This window comes from Bos grunniens, chromosome 4 (genome assembly GCF_055505025.1).
Source record: "Bos grunniens cultivar Pamir isolate PY7600 chromosome 4, Bosgru_T2T1.0, whole genome shotgun sequence".
NCBI classification, from domain to species: Eukaryota; Metazoa; Chordata; class Mammalia; order Artiodactyla; family Bovidae; genus Bos; species Bos grunniens.
Window position 1 is genome coordinate 108,993,675 of NC_141168.1, and position 14,282 is coordinate 109,007,956.

At 39.6% G+C, this 14,282-nt stretch overlaps 1 long non-coding RNA gene across 1 annotated transcript; it reads right to left on the reverse strand.

Annotated features, from left to right (window-relative positions):
* Positions 1 to 6,720: 6,720 nt before the first annotated feature.
* On the reverse strand, positions 6,721 to 14,259 carry LOC147374660 (uncharacterized). Its single transcript, XR_015163010.1, has 2 exons — positions 13,958 to 14,259; positions 6,721 to 8,210 (listed from the first exon to the last, which is right to left on the reverse strand). It is a non-coding gene; the product is annotated as an uncharacterized LOC147374660 (long non-coding RNA).
* Between the last annotated feature and the right edge of the window lie 23 nt (positions 14,260 to 14,282).

The following is a 14,282-nucleotide window of genomic DNA, read 5'->3' on the forward strand; positions in this document are numbered from 1 at the left end:
AGAGGTGGTTGTTGTTCAGTTGCTCAGTCATGTCTGACTCTTTGCGACCCCACAGACTGCAGCACGCCAGGCTTCCCTGTCCTTTACCATTTCCTGGAGCTTGCTCAAACTCATGTCCATTGAGTTGGTGATGCCATCCAACCATCTCATCCTCTGTTGCCCACTTCTCCTCTTGCCTTCAATCTTTTCCAGCATCAGGGTCTTTTCCAATGAGTTGGCTCTTCACATCACATGGCCAGAGTATTTGAGCTTCAGCTTCATCATCAGTTCTTCCAATGAATATTCAGGGTTGATTTCCTTTAGGATGGACTGGTTTGATCTCTTTGCAGTCCAAGGGACTCTCAAGAGTCTTCTCCAGCACTGATTCGAAAGCATAAATTCTTTGGTGCTCAGCCATCTTTATGGTCCAACTTTCACATCCATACAGGTTAAATGTATATATTTACATAAGAATAACTTTTCATAGAAAGAATACTCAAAATATGTTATAAATCAAATTTTATGATACTGGCACAATTTATATATGGTTGGTCTCACTAATGTTATTTTCTGTTGGCATTTTTTTTTAATGATAAAATGAACATTATAGTGGCTACATCATTTTACAGTCATTTTCTCCTTCGGAAAAAATGTCAGGATGTTATTTCTGCTTCAGTGTATAAAATTATGGGGACTTCCTTGATTGTCCAGTGGTTAAGACTCCTCTCTCCCAATGCAGGGGGACCAGGTTCAATCCCTAGTCAGGGAACTAGATCCCCTATGTCATAACTAAGAGCCCAAGTAATGCAACTAAGACCTGGTGCAGCCAAAAAAAAAAGAAGTATAAAGTCATTATTCAACATTGTATATCAACATCAAGCATATTTCTGTTGGACATTTAACCACTGGACACTTGCATTAAGGTTTTTTTTGCTAATCTCATAGGTTATATACCAGACCCTATTGTTAATGCATGATATTAATCTCAGTAGTCAGTTTGAACATCATTGTTAACTTAAAAATACCTTCTTTTGATAAGTGCCTCTATTCTAATCTTTATTGAAATATTTCTTTTATTAATTGAATTTCAAGGCTCTTTTCAAATTATAGCAAGTTATATATTCTGACAACATATATTTTCCGTTTATAACTTTAACCTTACATTTTAGCTAGTATAGACTAAATCATTCTAACAACTAGATCTCTAAACTTATAATGGCTCTTCAGTGAAGTGATTTTGGGACCTAGATGCTTGGATCCTGTGACTTTACTGTCAGAAAAAGACCCAAGCATCTGTGACATCTGCCTTACCATCATCTACCTTCAGCTGAGGTGGGAAGAGAGCATGGGGGAAGTACACTGGCCTTTCATGATTCTTGGCCCAGAAATCAGCATGCATTGCTTTCACTTATATTTCACTGACCACACTTAGTGGCAAATGTGATGGGGAAATTTAGTCCCTGATTGGGCTGTTACATTCCATGTACAACTGTATACTACAGAAAGGATGGATAAAATTTAGGAAAACAGATACAATTTCTTTAAATTTTTATTTATTTATTTACATTTCTAAATTTTTGGCCACCCTGGGTCTTTGTTGCTTTGAGCAGACTTTCTCTAGTTGCAGCAAGCAGGGATTGCTCTCTAGTTGCAGGAAGCAAGCTTCTTATTGAGCCTCATGGGATTCTCTCACTGTGGAACATGCACTCTAGGCACACATGCTTCAGTAATTGTAGAGCACAGACTCAGCAGTTCCAGCGTGCACACTCTAGGGCTCAAGGGCTCAGTAGCTGTGGAACACAGCATGTGGAATCTTCCCAGACCAGAAGTCAAACTCGTGTGCCTGCATTGGCAGGCAGACTCTTATCCACTGTGCCACCAGGGAAGTTCCATAGATACAATTTCTGATATAACTCACTTGAACTATTTTGGCAAGCAGAAGTTTCAAAGTTTTATGAAGTTAAATCAATCATTCTTTTTCTTTGCTAATTATTTTCAGATTCACTGCATGGGAGCATGGAGACTGAGCAGAAAGTGGTAACCTAGAACCTGCAACAGTCTTCTCTCTCACTGGGCTAGGGAGACAGTAATTGGAGTTCAGAGCTTTTCAGGGCAATCAGGACTTAAAAGATCAAGATCCCAGGAAAAAAGGGAACCTACAGAAAACAAAGTCCACCCTTCTTTAGATATCCTGCCCTCAGTACATTTCAGATCAGATCAGATCAGATCAGATCAGTTGCTCAGTCGTGTCCGACTCTTTGCGACCCCATGAATCGCAGCACGCCAGGCCTCCCTGTCCATCACCAACTCCTGGAGTTCACTCAGACTCACGTCCATCGAGTCAGTGATGCCATCCAGCCATCTCATCCTCTGTCATCCCCTTCTCTTCCTGCCCCCAATCCCTCCCAGCATCAGAGTCTTTTCCAATGAGTCAACTCTTCGCATCAGGTGGCCAAAGTACTGGAGTTTCAGCTTTAGCGTCATTCCTTCCAAAGAAATCCCAGGGCTGATCTCCTTCAGAATGGACTGGTTGGATCTCCTTGCAGTCCAAGGGACTCTCAAGAGTCTTCTCTAACACCACAGTTCAAAAGCATCAATTCTTCGGCGCTCAGCCTTCTTCACAGTCCAACTCTCACATCCATACATGACCACAGGAAAAACCATAGCCTTGACTAGACGGACCTTTGTTGGCAAAGTACTGTCTCTGCTTTTGAATATGCTATCTAGGTTGGTCATAACTTTCCTTCCAAGGAGTAAGCGTCTTTTAATTTCATGGCTGCAGTCACCATCTGCAGTGATTTACTGACCCCTTAACCAGTGAAAGCATGGTGAGGGCTCTGAGAAACCACGCAGAAAACAGCTTCTTAAAGGCTAATCCTTTAAGCAAAGAACACAGTGATTAGATGGTTCCAGGAAGATGGAATTTTGAGCTCACCAGGGAGCAATGGCCCAGGTCGAGAAGGAATGAGAGCCTGAAGGGGCTATCTCTAGAAGTAACAGCAGATCAAAAACAGAGGAGCTTAACCAGCTATAACTGCCTACCAGAATAAAATTAAATTTCTTAAAATTAATATCTGGTAATGCCATGGAAAGCTCTCCATATCTATTTATGACTAGAGAGATAAACTGGTTACAGGGAACCAGGAATGATTCAATACTTTCCTTTCTCCTTCCTTCATTTTTTGGTTTTACTTGGAACACTGAAAGAATGCTGGCTAACTGCCTTGGAGATGTAAGGTTATTTGTTTTTGCTTATTTTTTTTATTTTCCAGAGGACATGATTTGCTTGTCCTACTGTGAGTTAAGCAGCCTGTGTGTATTGCATGCACTGCCCCCCACCCCAAAAAAGTGTTCTTTCTTCCTCTTTACCTTTTGTGGGCCACAGAGACCCTACAATTCTGGGACAGTTGGGGGTTCACATTTGATTTGGCTCTGGTTATAAGCTGGAATTTTTACAAATAAAGAATTTATTACTGCCATCTAAAAACAAATTGTAAAACAATTATTTAGGTATTTGCAACTGGTTTAGGTATTTGATATGAAAATGTAGTCCCGTTCCTTGATTTTAATGCTACTATATAACTGGGGGCAAAAATGCATTCTCCTCAACTCTACATGTTCCACACCTGCTTTTTGTCATTAACACTAAATGTGCTAATTTTCTTGTTTTTAAATCAGTTTTACTTTAAAAAACTTATTTTTGTTACATTCTACAAATACCTTCCATTTACATTTTTTAGAAAAAATCTGAAGAGGGAAAAAGCCATGGAAGCTGAAACCTTTTCTACTTCTAACAAATAAGCAGGGAATAAATCTGCTTGTATAATGTGTTTTTGGGGAAAAAAAAATTAATTTCTAATTACACCTTGGTAAATCAACTTTATTTCTTCAGCAAAATGGGTTTTTAAGAAATATAATAATGTGAGATTCTGGAAATGGAAGGCATGACAAAAAGTGCCAAGCCCTTTTTACACTGTATTGCCATCCTATTGTATTTCAGCTTGTGTACAGCGTATTAGAATTACATTGTATGAATGCTGTACAAAAAGTAAGAGTCAATTTAAAATTTAAGGTCATTAGTGGTATCAAAACAAATTGTCTGATCTGAAATAGAGTCCTCCATCTTCTCCAGCACATACAGAAATTAAATGCGTGTCAAATACAACTGAAAATAGCTGGACATTTCGATAAACATAAAAACTGTGTCCTATAAAAGTGAACTAAACCCTGTGGGGCCGCTGGGGGACAAAATAACTACTTTTGAGTTTACTATTGTCTTAAGGATTTTCATGAAAGAGGTTTTTTTAAATTTTGTATTTATTTGAAACATTTCATAGTTAGTTCCTAAACAGAACTGTTTGACTCACCATAAAGTAGAGGAAAAAAATACATTTTTAAGGTGTGGATTTCTGTTCTATTTAGATTTTAAAAGTTTAAGGAAAGTTTGCTAATTTCACCCCCATTCTTTTTGTAACAGAACCAATTCAGAAATTCGTGGTGGATCAGTTTGAGAATCATTTTATTTTACTAGTACAGATTTCAATTTTATGGGTATGTTACTTTTCAAATGTATAATAGATATGCTCTGTCTTTATACTAACTCATTCCATTTTAATTTTTACTGAGATTCTCATCTGTTTATCTAAATCTTTGATGCTTCAAGCCCATGCATATTTCCAAAGCAGAATTCATTTTGTGCTTTGAAAGCATTGAACAAACCAGAAAATGCATCACACCATATTCTGAGATGAAAAAGGCTGAATTTGTGTGATTTTTTTTCCAGTAAAAATATTTAAAATTTTATGAAGTGATATTACATATATTCTACAATTCAATTAAGAATTAATAGATATGCTAACAAGACCTGTGACTAAAAACAAAGAGAAAAAAGGGAACATAAACAGACCCAGAGGTGATTCAGATATTGAACCCATGCATTAGTAACCCGTAATAAATATTTTCAAGAAAACAGGTAAAAAATCATCAGATATTAATGATTTCACAATGACTTCTTCCAAATATGTGAGGAATTAGGCTAGCTTTGACAATAAAACCTGACAAGTCATAACTAGAAAGGAAAATTCCAGGCAAATTTTTCTCATAATGATATATAAATTTTTAACAAATATTGTCAAAGTAAATTGTATATGAAAAAATAATACTATATCATGATCAAATTGGTTTTATTCTGGGAATGCAGAGTTGGTTTAACATTTAAAAATTAATTTAAGTCACCACATTAAAAGAAGAACTCAAAAAGCTGATCATCTCAAAAAACTCAGAAAAAGAATACAGTAAAATCCTATAGCCATTAATGATTAAAAAAAAAAAAATTGGGGTAATAGGAATATAAAATTCTTGAATCTGACAAAGCATTTATAAAAGGTATCTAAGAAAACATTTATATGCAAAGTTATAATATTGAAAGTCGTCACCGTGACTTTGGACATAAGTTCAACACTGTACTGGAGATCCTAACCAATAGAAAAAAGAAAAAATAGGGAAAGAGAAAGGATTAGGGATTGTAAATAAACAAATAAAATATCTACTTTTTATAGATGATGTAATTGAAGCAGTGGGTAATCTATCAGAATAACTTTATTGCATTTCTATACACTAGTAATAATTAGAAATGAAATTCTTAAGACAGATAGCATTCATAATAACATCAAAAATATCAATACATAGGGATGTATCTAGTAAAAATTTTTCAAAATGTCTACACAGAAAGCTATAGAACATTCTTGTTTGAAATTAAGGAAATTCAATATTATTAGAAAAGCACATTGCATTTAAGAACTGGAAAACTCAATGTTGACAATATCATTGTTCCCCCACTGCAATGCAAGCTCAGTCAAAATACCAATAGGATATTTTAAAATGAAACTTGACAAGCTGTTTCTAAAACTTACATGGAAAAATGCAAAGGGGTCTTAGTTAAAACATCCTCGATGAAGAAGAACATTGCAGGAGGACTTATTTTTACTGACTGCAAGAAGGCAATGGCACCCCACTCCAGTCCTCTTGCCTGGAAAATCCCATGGATGGAGGAGCCTGGTAGGCTGCAGTCCACGGGATCGCTAAGAGTCATGACTGAGCGACTTCACTTTCACTTTTCAGTTCCATGTATTGGAGAATTGGAAATGGCAACCCACTCCAGCGTTCTTGCCTGGAGAATCCCAGGGATGGAGGAGCCTGGTGGGCTGCCGTCTATGGGGTCACACAGAGTCGGACACGACTGAAGCGACTTAGCAGCAGCATCAGCAAGTCTCATTATAAAGCTATTTAAGAGAGTGTGTTCTCACTCCCAGTGCAGAAGGCCTGGGTTCTATCCTGATCAGGGAATTAGGTCCCTCATACCATAACTAAAGATCCTGCATGCCCCAGCTAAAACCCAGCTCAGCCAAATAAACAAATACATATTTCTAAAAAAAGAGAGAGTGCGTTGCTGAAGCAAGGATAAAAGAACAGATCAAGGGAATAAATAGATAGCTGTATAAAAAGGCTACAGGTATAGGGGTGTTTGGTTTATGAGAAGGAACTGGGGGGGGGATAGAAAAAGAACAGTGTTTGTAATAATAATGATAATGGAAAAATCGGGTATCCATATAGGAAAAAATGAACTTGATTACTATCTCATACCATACACAAAACTAATTACAGTTAAAGTAGAGATACGTGAATGACAAAACACTAATAATTTACAATGCCAGAAAGATTCAGATGTCTATTACATTGTTCCTCAAAACTGTGACTACTGAAGACCATACACAGCCACAACTTTCTGGGCATCTTCAGATGACTTCATGGAAACTCAAACATAACTCTCCACCTCTCCCCCTAATAAATCCTGCAGAAGCTTTCAACTGCCATCACACAGTGGTAAGCCAGGAATTCCATGGCATCCCAGTGGTTAGGACTCTGAGCTTTCACTGCAGGGGACCCAGGTTCCATCCCTGGTCTGGGAACTAAGAATCCACAAACCACCCAGTTCAGACCAAAAAAAAAAAAAAAAAAAGGGGTAGGGGGAACAGTTGTAAGACAAAATTAGAGTCTGGACATTTTAGTCTGATGTGTTTGAAGGGAGTGGATGTGAAAGCAAGGAAATGAAGAAGCCCTAGCAAGAGGTTTTGAAACTTTAAATAATGTTGTTAGTTTTGAAATGGAGAGAAAGGTGCACATCAAAAAGACATTTCAAGAGGACTTGGCCATTGGGTTGATAGTGTTGGCAAAATGGGGAAAAGTCATAATGACTCATAGGTTCTGAGGCTTAATGATATCATTAACAAGGGCAGAAAATCAGAAAGGTAAGCTGCTTTGGGGCAGATACTGATTGAGTTTGAGTTGATGGTAGGATATCCAAAGAGAAATGCTCAAAATGATGGTAGAAATAAGCTACTGGAAGTGAAGAAAGGGGCCAGGTCTAGAGTGATAGAGTAGAATGTCGGTAATGTCTGCAGATAAATGACACATGGCTGGCTACTCACTGTCTGTCCCAATTCTCTCCCATCCATTCACTGAGTGATGACTGTGGTGTCATCTGCATAAGACCAGCTGGTTTTGGAGAGGAAGGGAAAGCTAGTGCTGGTAAAAACGGGAACAGACAATTCTTCAGAAGGCTGCCTGTGAGTAACTCTTAAGTCCCACAGATACTGAGCAAAATTTTGAACTGAGCTTGTCTTAAGGCCTTCCAGATAAAGAGATGTATTAATAGATTCTGGCAAACTACTCCATTATTCCGCGAGCATTGGAGTCTGTCACGTGCTTTCTCTCAACAGTTAAGCTAACCCTCACCCAGCAGAATATCAATGGATGAAGCTTCACCTGTGATTCCCAGGTGGTGCGGGGGTAAAGAACCCGCCTGCCAGTGCAGGAAATGCAAGAGACCCGGGTTCGATCCCTGGGTCAGAAAGAGCCCCTATAGGAGGAAATAGCAACCGACTCCAGTATTCTTCCCTGGGAAATCCCATGGACACTGGAGCCTTGTGGGTTTCAGTCCATGGGGTCTCAAAGGCTTGGACACAACTGAGCATGCATCTTTTACCTTTATGAAGGCTTACCTGAAGATGGATCCACTTAGTTTCTTCAGTTGAGCTGGTCAACTGGTGTGGAAGAAAAGCTTCTTTGTAACTCCTCTTTCCCTGTCCTCTCTGGTACGGGCATAAGGCACTAGATAAATATTCATGGCCATGCATAATGGATGTCATTGGTCACTAGCTAATGGATGGCACCTGTAGCAAAAAAAAAAAAAAAAGTCATTATTTAATGGAAGAAAGTTCTAAATGGTCCAGATATCAGAGGACTGCAAATCATGAATATTTATGTAACACTATCATTTAGAAACACTTTTTAAAATCTCTCAAACCTTTCTAATTGAGCTAGAAAAAGTCACAGTAGCCTAGAACTAGACATCCAGGCTAAAGGCCCAGAAGTGCCATATTCACACTTTAATAAAGTTTGAGGTGTTGGGGGCTATGAAGGCAAATTCTCTCTCCCTTTTTCTACGAAATCAGTTTTTCTAATTTTCTCTGTAAGAATTGTTATTTCCACATAATTCCTTGCTAATAGTTATTGTTCAGATTATGTTTTTGACCTTGAGGCCCTATTTATAGAGAATTTTAAAGGAGGCAGTGGAGGGAGGCCTTTGGCAAGAGAAAAAATCAAATTCTTAGCATCTCCCATAAAGATTTGCTTCAAATAAGATCAGGTCTTTATCCTTGCCTTCCAAGAGAAGATGGTCTTCTAATTGCAATAAAGAAAATTCAACAACATAAGATAAACAGGAGTGAAAGCATGTGGCCAAACACGTCTGAGTTCAGAACACAAATCATCGCCCTAACGAACCATAACTTTCATGGCCAGTTTATGATAGTGATAAAGGCCTCAGTGATGTGAGTGAGCACCTAGCCCTAAGCTATTCCATGAAACCTGTTTATTACTCAGAACAGAGATGAACACCTTTTATGCAAGTGCTCAAACCACACACATGCTTTAATGTATTAAGAAATAACTTTTCCCCCTACGCCCGCTTGCACTTGGAGAATCTGCTCTGCCCAAAGTACTGGAATCCCTAACACTCAGCATCAACTGCTTGGACCAACCAGGGAGAGACCCCTTATCCATGGTTGACTAATCAGATTTTCTCTTCCAGAAAACTGGGACTGAGAATACTGTGGTACAGGGATCAAACTGGACCATCAAAGAGACATGATGCAGAGGCTTTTGTTCTATAACAGATAAAGGAATCCAGTGTTCAAAGAGAAGAGTAAACTAGGTGAGAGATAGAGAGAGGAGGCACCACATAGCCCCAGAGGGACAAAATAAGCTGCATCTGGTCTTTCCACAAAGAAATTAGGTTGTACTTTGTGCAGCTGGATTCCAAAATGTCCACCTTGAAATTCTGTTTTCCTACCTGTCCCCAAATGCAAAAAGCAAAAAGCCCTGCAAAAATATAACATCATGCCAACTTTACTCACTGTTAACTTTAGTGTCCATTAAAAAATACTACCTTGTAAAGCAATTTGTAAGTTAGATACTCTGGTTTCTAACTTTGAGACATAATGCAGAGTCTTTTGAAACAGACATTGATATTTTCTAAGCAATAGAAATTAAATCTATCATCTTTAACCTAAAACACTGTTTTATAAATGTTAAGAATGTCTCTAAAATTGGACTATCATAAGGGCAGCCTATGCAAAGCACCATTTGAAATTCAGCTCTGCTATGGGTCCAGATATTCAGGAAAAAAAAAAATCAAAGCTACTGATTCACTGACATTAAGGAAGGAGTCATTTCCCAGAATGAGGTCTTAGTAATACATCAGAATTGCTGGACGATTGAAATATCTCAGAGTGAAACATGAGAAAAAGTCTTATCTCTACAATTACACTCTATCTTTCATGTTCTCTGATATCATGCCCACCATGATAAAAAATTTTTCTACTGCCTATACCCACCAAGTCACATGAAATTCACTCTCCTACAGTTCATTATCCTCTTAAGACAAAAGCCAACGTGGCGGGTGGTTTGGGAAAATGGTGGAAATTACAACCCCTTTCATTCCTTCGTTCCTTTTGCTTGGGGCATCACATACTCTATTTTCTCGTTTCCCTGAAAATTTCACTTCTCAGTTATGTCACCTTGATCAGTGTTTGTAATGGAAACACAAAAGACCCTGAATAGCCAAAGCAACCTTAAGAAAGAAAAATGGAGCTGGAGGAATCAACCTTCCTGATTTCAGACTATACCACAAAGCTATAGTTATCAAGATAGTATGGTACTGGAACAAAAACAGAAATACAGATGGAACAAGGTAGGAAGCCCACATATAAACCTATGCATCTTTGGGCACCTTATCTTTGACAAAAGACACAAGAGTATACAATGGAGAAGACAGCTTCTTCAGTAAGTGGTGATGGGAAAACTGGACAGCTACATGTAAAAGAATGAAATTAGAACACCTCCTAACATCACACAAAAATAGTCCCTGTATGGATATGTATGTCCTCTATATTCCTTCACTCTCTTCCTTTTCATTTACCAATTATGTCCCCATTATCTTGGAAGATTTACCTCCGCAGACAAGGGCCAGTGCAATATACATGTTTATCATTGCTTGCCATCTCATTCACATGTAACATACATGGCGCCCCATGAGCACAAAATGCCAGGACCAATAATGCATGAAAATTCAGCAAAACTCACTTTAAAGTGAGTACAGTGTGTTAAGTCCATGACTGAATAAGTGTGGGCCTTGACAACCCTGAAAGAGCACATGAACCAGAATTCTTTTGCAGAAAGGAGAAAGTAACTATTTGGATTTTTAGGTCACCAGCTCACTAAAAACCAGCTTTGCCTGTCTGACATTATATTCTTAGTACCTTTCATTATTTTATTTTTTCTCCCTTTTACATTTTATTATTATATCTCCCTATCAAGTAGGGGCAGGGGCTTCCCTGGTAGCTCAGTTGGTAAAGAATCTGCCTGCAATGCAGGAAAACCCTGGTTCAATTCCTGAGTCAAAAAGTTATCCTGGAGAATGGATAGGTTACCCACTCCAGTATTCTGGGGTTTCCCTGGTGGCTCAGATGGTAAAAAATTTGCCTGCAATGAGGGAGACTCGGGTTGGATTCCTGTGTTGGGAAGATCCCCTGGAGGAGGGCATGGCAACCCACTCCAGTATTCTTGCCTGGAGAATCCCATAGAGAGAGGAGTCTGGCAGGCTATAGTCCATGGGGTTGTGAAGAGTTGGACACAACTGAGCAACTAAACATAGCACAGTACCATGTAGGGGAAGCAGTTTTTAAGAGGATAAGTACTTTTGTAATTTAAACAGTCTGCTTTGGTAAACTTAACTCTCGATTTAAAAAAATTACATTAGCATGAGAAAGCTTTCTAAGTAAGATGATTTTTCTGACATGTTTTGATTATAGAACACATGTACTTCTTACAAAAGAAGGAACTGTCACAGACTGTAAGATAAAATGCCATCATTTCTCTTATTGAAAATTCAGTGTTTATTTGGAATAACTATTTCTGATAAAATCTTTATTTAATTCTTGTGTTTTTAGAGAATGGTTGTATAATTTTATGAAGACTGTTTTCCTCTCAAAACATTATTGGATTAAGCTTATTTCCCAGGTTAATAACTTTTATTAAAAATTGGCTTTTTTGACATGTACACAGTTTAAATTCATGTATTTAAAATGGATAACCAACAAGGACCTACTGTATATCACTGGGAATTCTGCTCAACATGTGCAGGCTGAATGCGAGGGAGCTTGGGGGAGAACAGACACAAGTATATGTATGGCTGAGTCACTTTGCTGTGCACCTCAATTATCACAACATTGTTAATTAGCTGTATTTCAATATAAAATAAAGTTTCAAAAAATGGTTTTGTGTGTGTTTTAAAAAAACAACCTTAGGGCAGAGACTCACTCTGCCACTACTATAGTCAATGTTCCCACTGAGAAACTATAAGGGAACACATGAACAACAGACTGGTTCCAAATAGGAAAAGGAGTACCTCAAGGCTGTATATTGTCACCCTGCTTATTTAACTTATATGCAGAGTACATCATGAGAAATGCTGGGCTGGAAGAAGCACAAGCTGGAATCAAGATTGCCAGGAGAAATATCAAACACCTCAGATATGCAGATGACACCACCTTTATGGCAGAAAGTGAAGAAGATCTAAAGAGCCTCTTGATGAAAGTGAAAGAGGAGAGTGAAAAAGTTGGCTTAAAGGTCAACATTTAGAAAACTAAGATCATGACATCCGGTCCCATCACTTCATGGCAAATAGATGGGGACACCGTGGAAACAGTGGCTGACTTTAATTTTGGGGCTCCAAAATCACTGCAGATGATGATTGCAGCCATGAAATTAAAAGACGCTTACTCCTTGGAAGGAAAGTTATGACTAACCTGGACAGCATATTAAAAAGCAGAGACATTACTTTGTCAACAAAGGTCCGTCTAGTCAAGGCTATGATTTTCCCAGTAGTCATGTATGGATGTGAGAGTTGGACTGTGAAGAAAGCTGAGCGCTGAAGAATTGATGCTTTTGAACCGTGGTGTTGGAGAAGACTCTTGAGAGTCCCTTGGACTGCAAGGAGATCCAACCAGTCTATTCTAAAGATCAGTCCTGGGTGTGCATTGGAAGGACTGATGTTGAAGCTGAAACTCCAATACTTTGGCCACCTGATGGGAAGAGCTGACTCATTTGCAAAGACCCTGATGCTGGGAAAGATTAAGGGCAAGAGGAGAAGGGGACGACAGAGGATGAGATGGTTGGATGGCATCATTGATTCAATGGACATGGGTTTGGGTAGACTCCGGGAGCTGGTGATGGACAGGGAGGCCTGGCGTCCTGCGGTTCATGAGGTCACAAAGAGTCGGGCATGACTGAGTGACTGAACTGAACTGAACTGACTGAAGTGATCAGAGATTTCCTTCTCAGAACTCTCTCATACAGAGATTATCTCACTGTCATACAGCAGCAATGACAAAACTGCAAGGATCCAATGCCTTTCTTCATCTACTGTGTATCAGATTCTTTTTTTTTTTTAATTTCTCATTCAATCCTCACCATAATCCTGTGAGGTACAATGACATTCTAGGAATAATCACCATTCCAGTACTACTCCACCTCCACCAACAAGCTTATAAACTCTTTAAATTGGCACCTTCAGTTCAGTTCAGTCGCTCAGTCGTGTCCGACTCTTTGCGACCCCATGAATCGTAGCACACCAGGCCTCCCTGTCCATCACCAACTCCCGGAGTTCACTCAGACTCATGTCCATCGAGTTGGTGATGCCATCCAGCCATCTCATCCTCTGGCGTCCCCTTCTCCTCCTGCCCCCAATCCCTCCCAGCATCAGAGTCTTTTCCAATGAGTCAACTCTTCGCACGAGGTGGCCAAAGTACTGGAGTTTCAGCTTTAGCATCATTCCTTCCAAAGAAATCCCAGGGCTGATCTCCTTCAGAATGGACTGGTTGGATCTCCTTGCAGTCCAAGGGACTCTCAAGAGTCTTCTCCAACACTACAGTTCAAAAGCATCACTTCTTTGGCGCTCAGCCTTCTTCACAGTCCAACTCTCACATCCATATATGACCACTGGAAAAACCATAGCCTTGACTAGACAGATTTTGGTATCCTTTGTCTAAGTTTAAAAGATCTAAGTAGGGGGATGTTTAAGGGTCTTTCAGTCCCTTAACTAATGGCTGTGATTCTTTCTAGAAATGCAACCAACTCAGTAAAGCAAATGAAACCTCCACTGCCTCTGAGGAGACCCAGTTACTAATTTGATCGACTAGTTCAATAGAGCAGGATCCTAGTACTAGGGGCTTGGTTTTACTCTACACCACTGGGTGACCCGGGCACCAACTGGTTACCCCTCTTCCGTCCCTTCAATGGCTCTTAGATTACTTATGTGTGAGACCAGAAACTTGGATAAAGTTTTCTTCGACTTTACCTGAACTAACTCGTGGTGACAGGCAGTGAGAGGCGGAATCAGGAAAGAGAAGTTAACCATCCTCTCATGGTCTGGGAAGGACAGATGTACTGATTTAAATTCGGGGTCCGGCAGCTGAGAGAAAGAGCCAGTCCAGGAGCGGAGATCCAGCGTCCCAGGTCCGGAGTCTGAGTCCCAGGTCCTGAGTGGCAGCTGAAGCAGACGCGCCCCTTTGCCGGGAGCCCCGCCCACTTCTTCACCCGGGTTCACTCCAAGTCCCGGCCTCACGGTCGGCCTCGGCGGCGAACTATATTTCCCAGAATGCCGTTCAAGCCGCTGCGCAGGG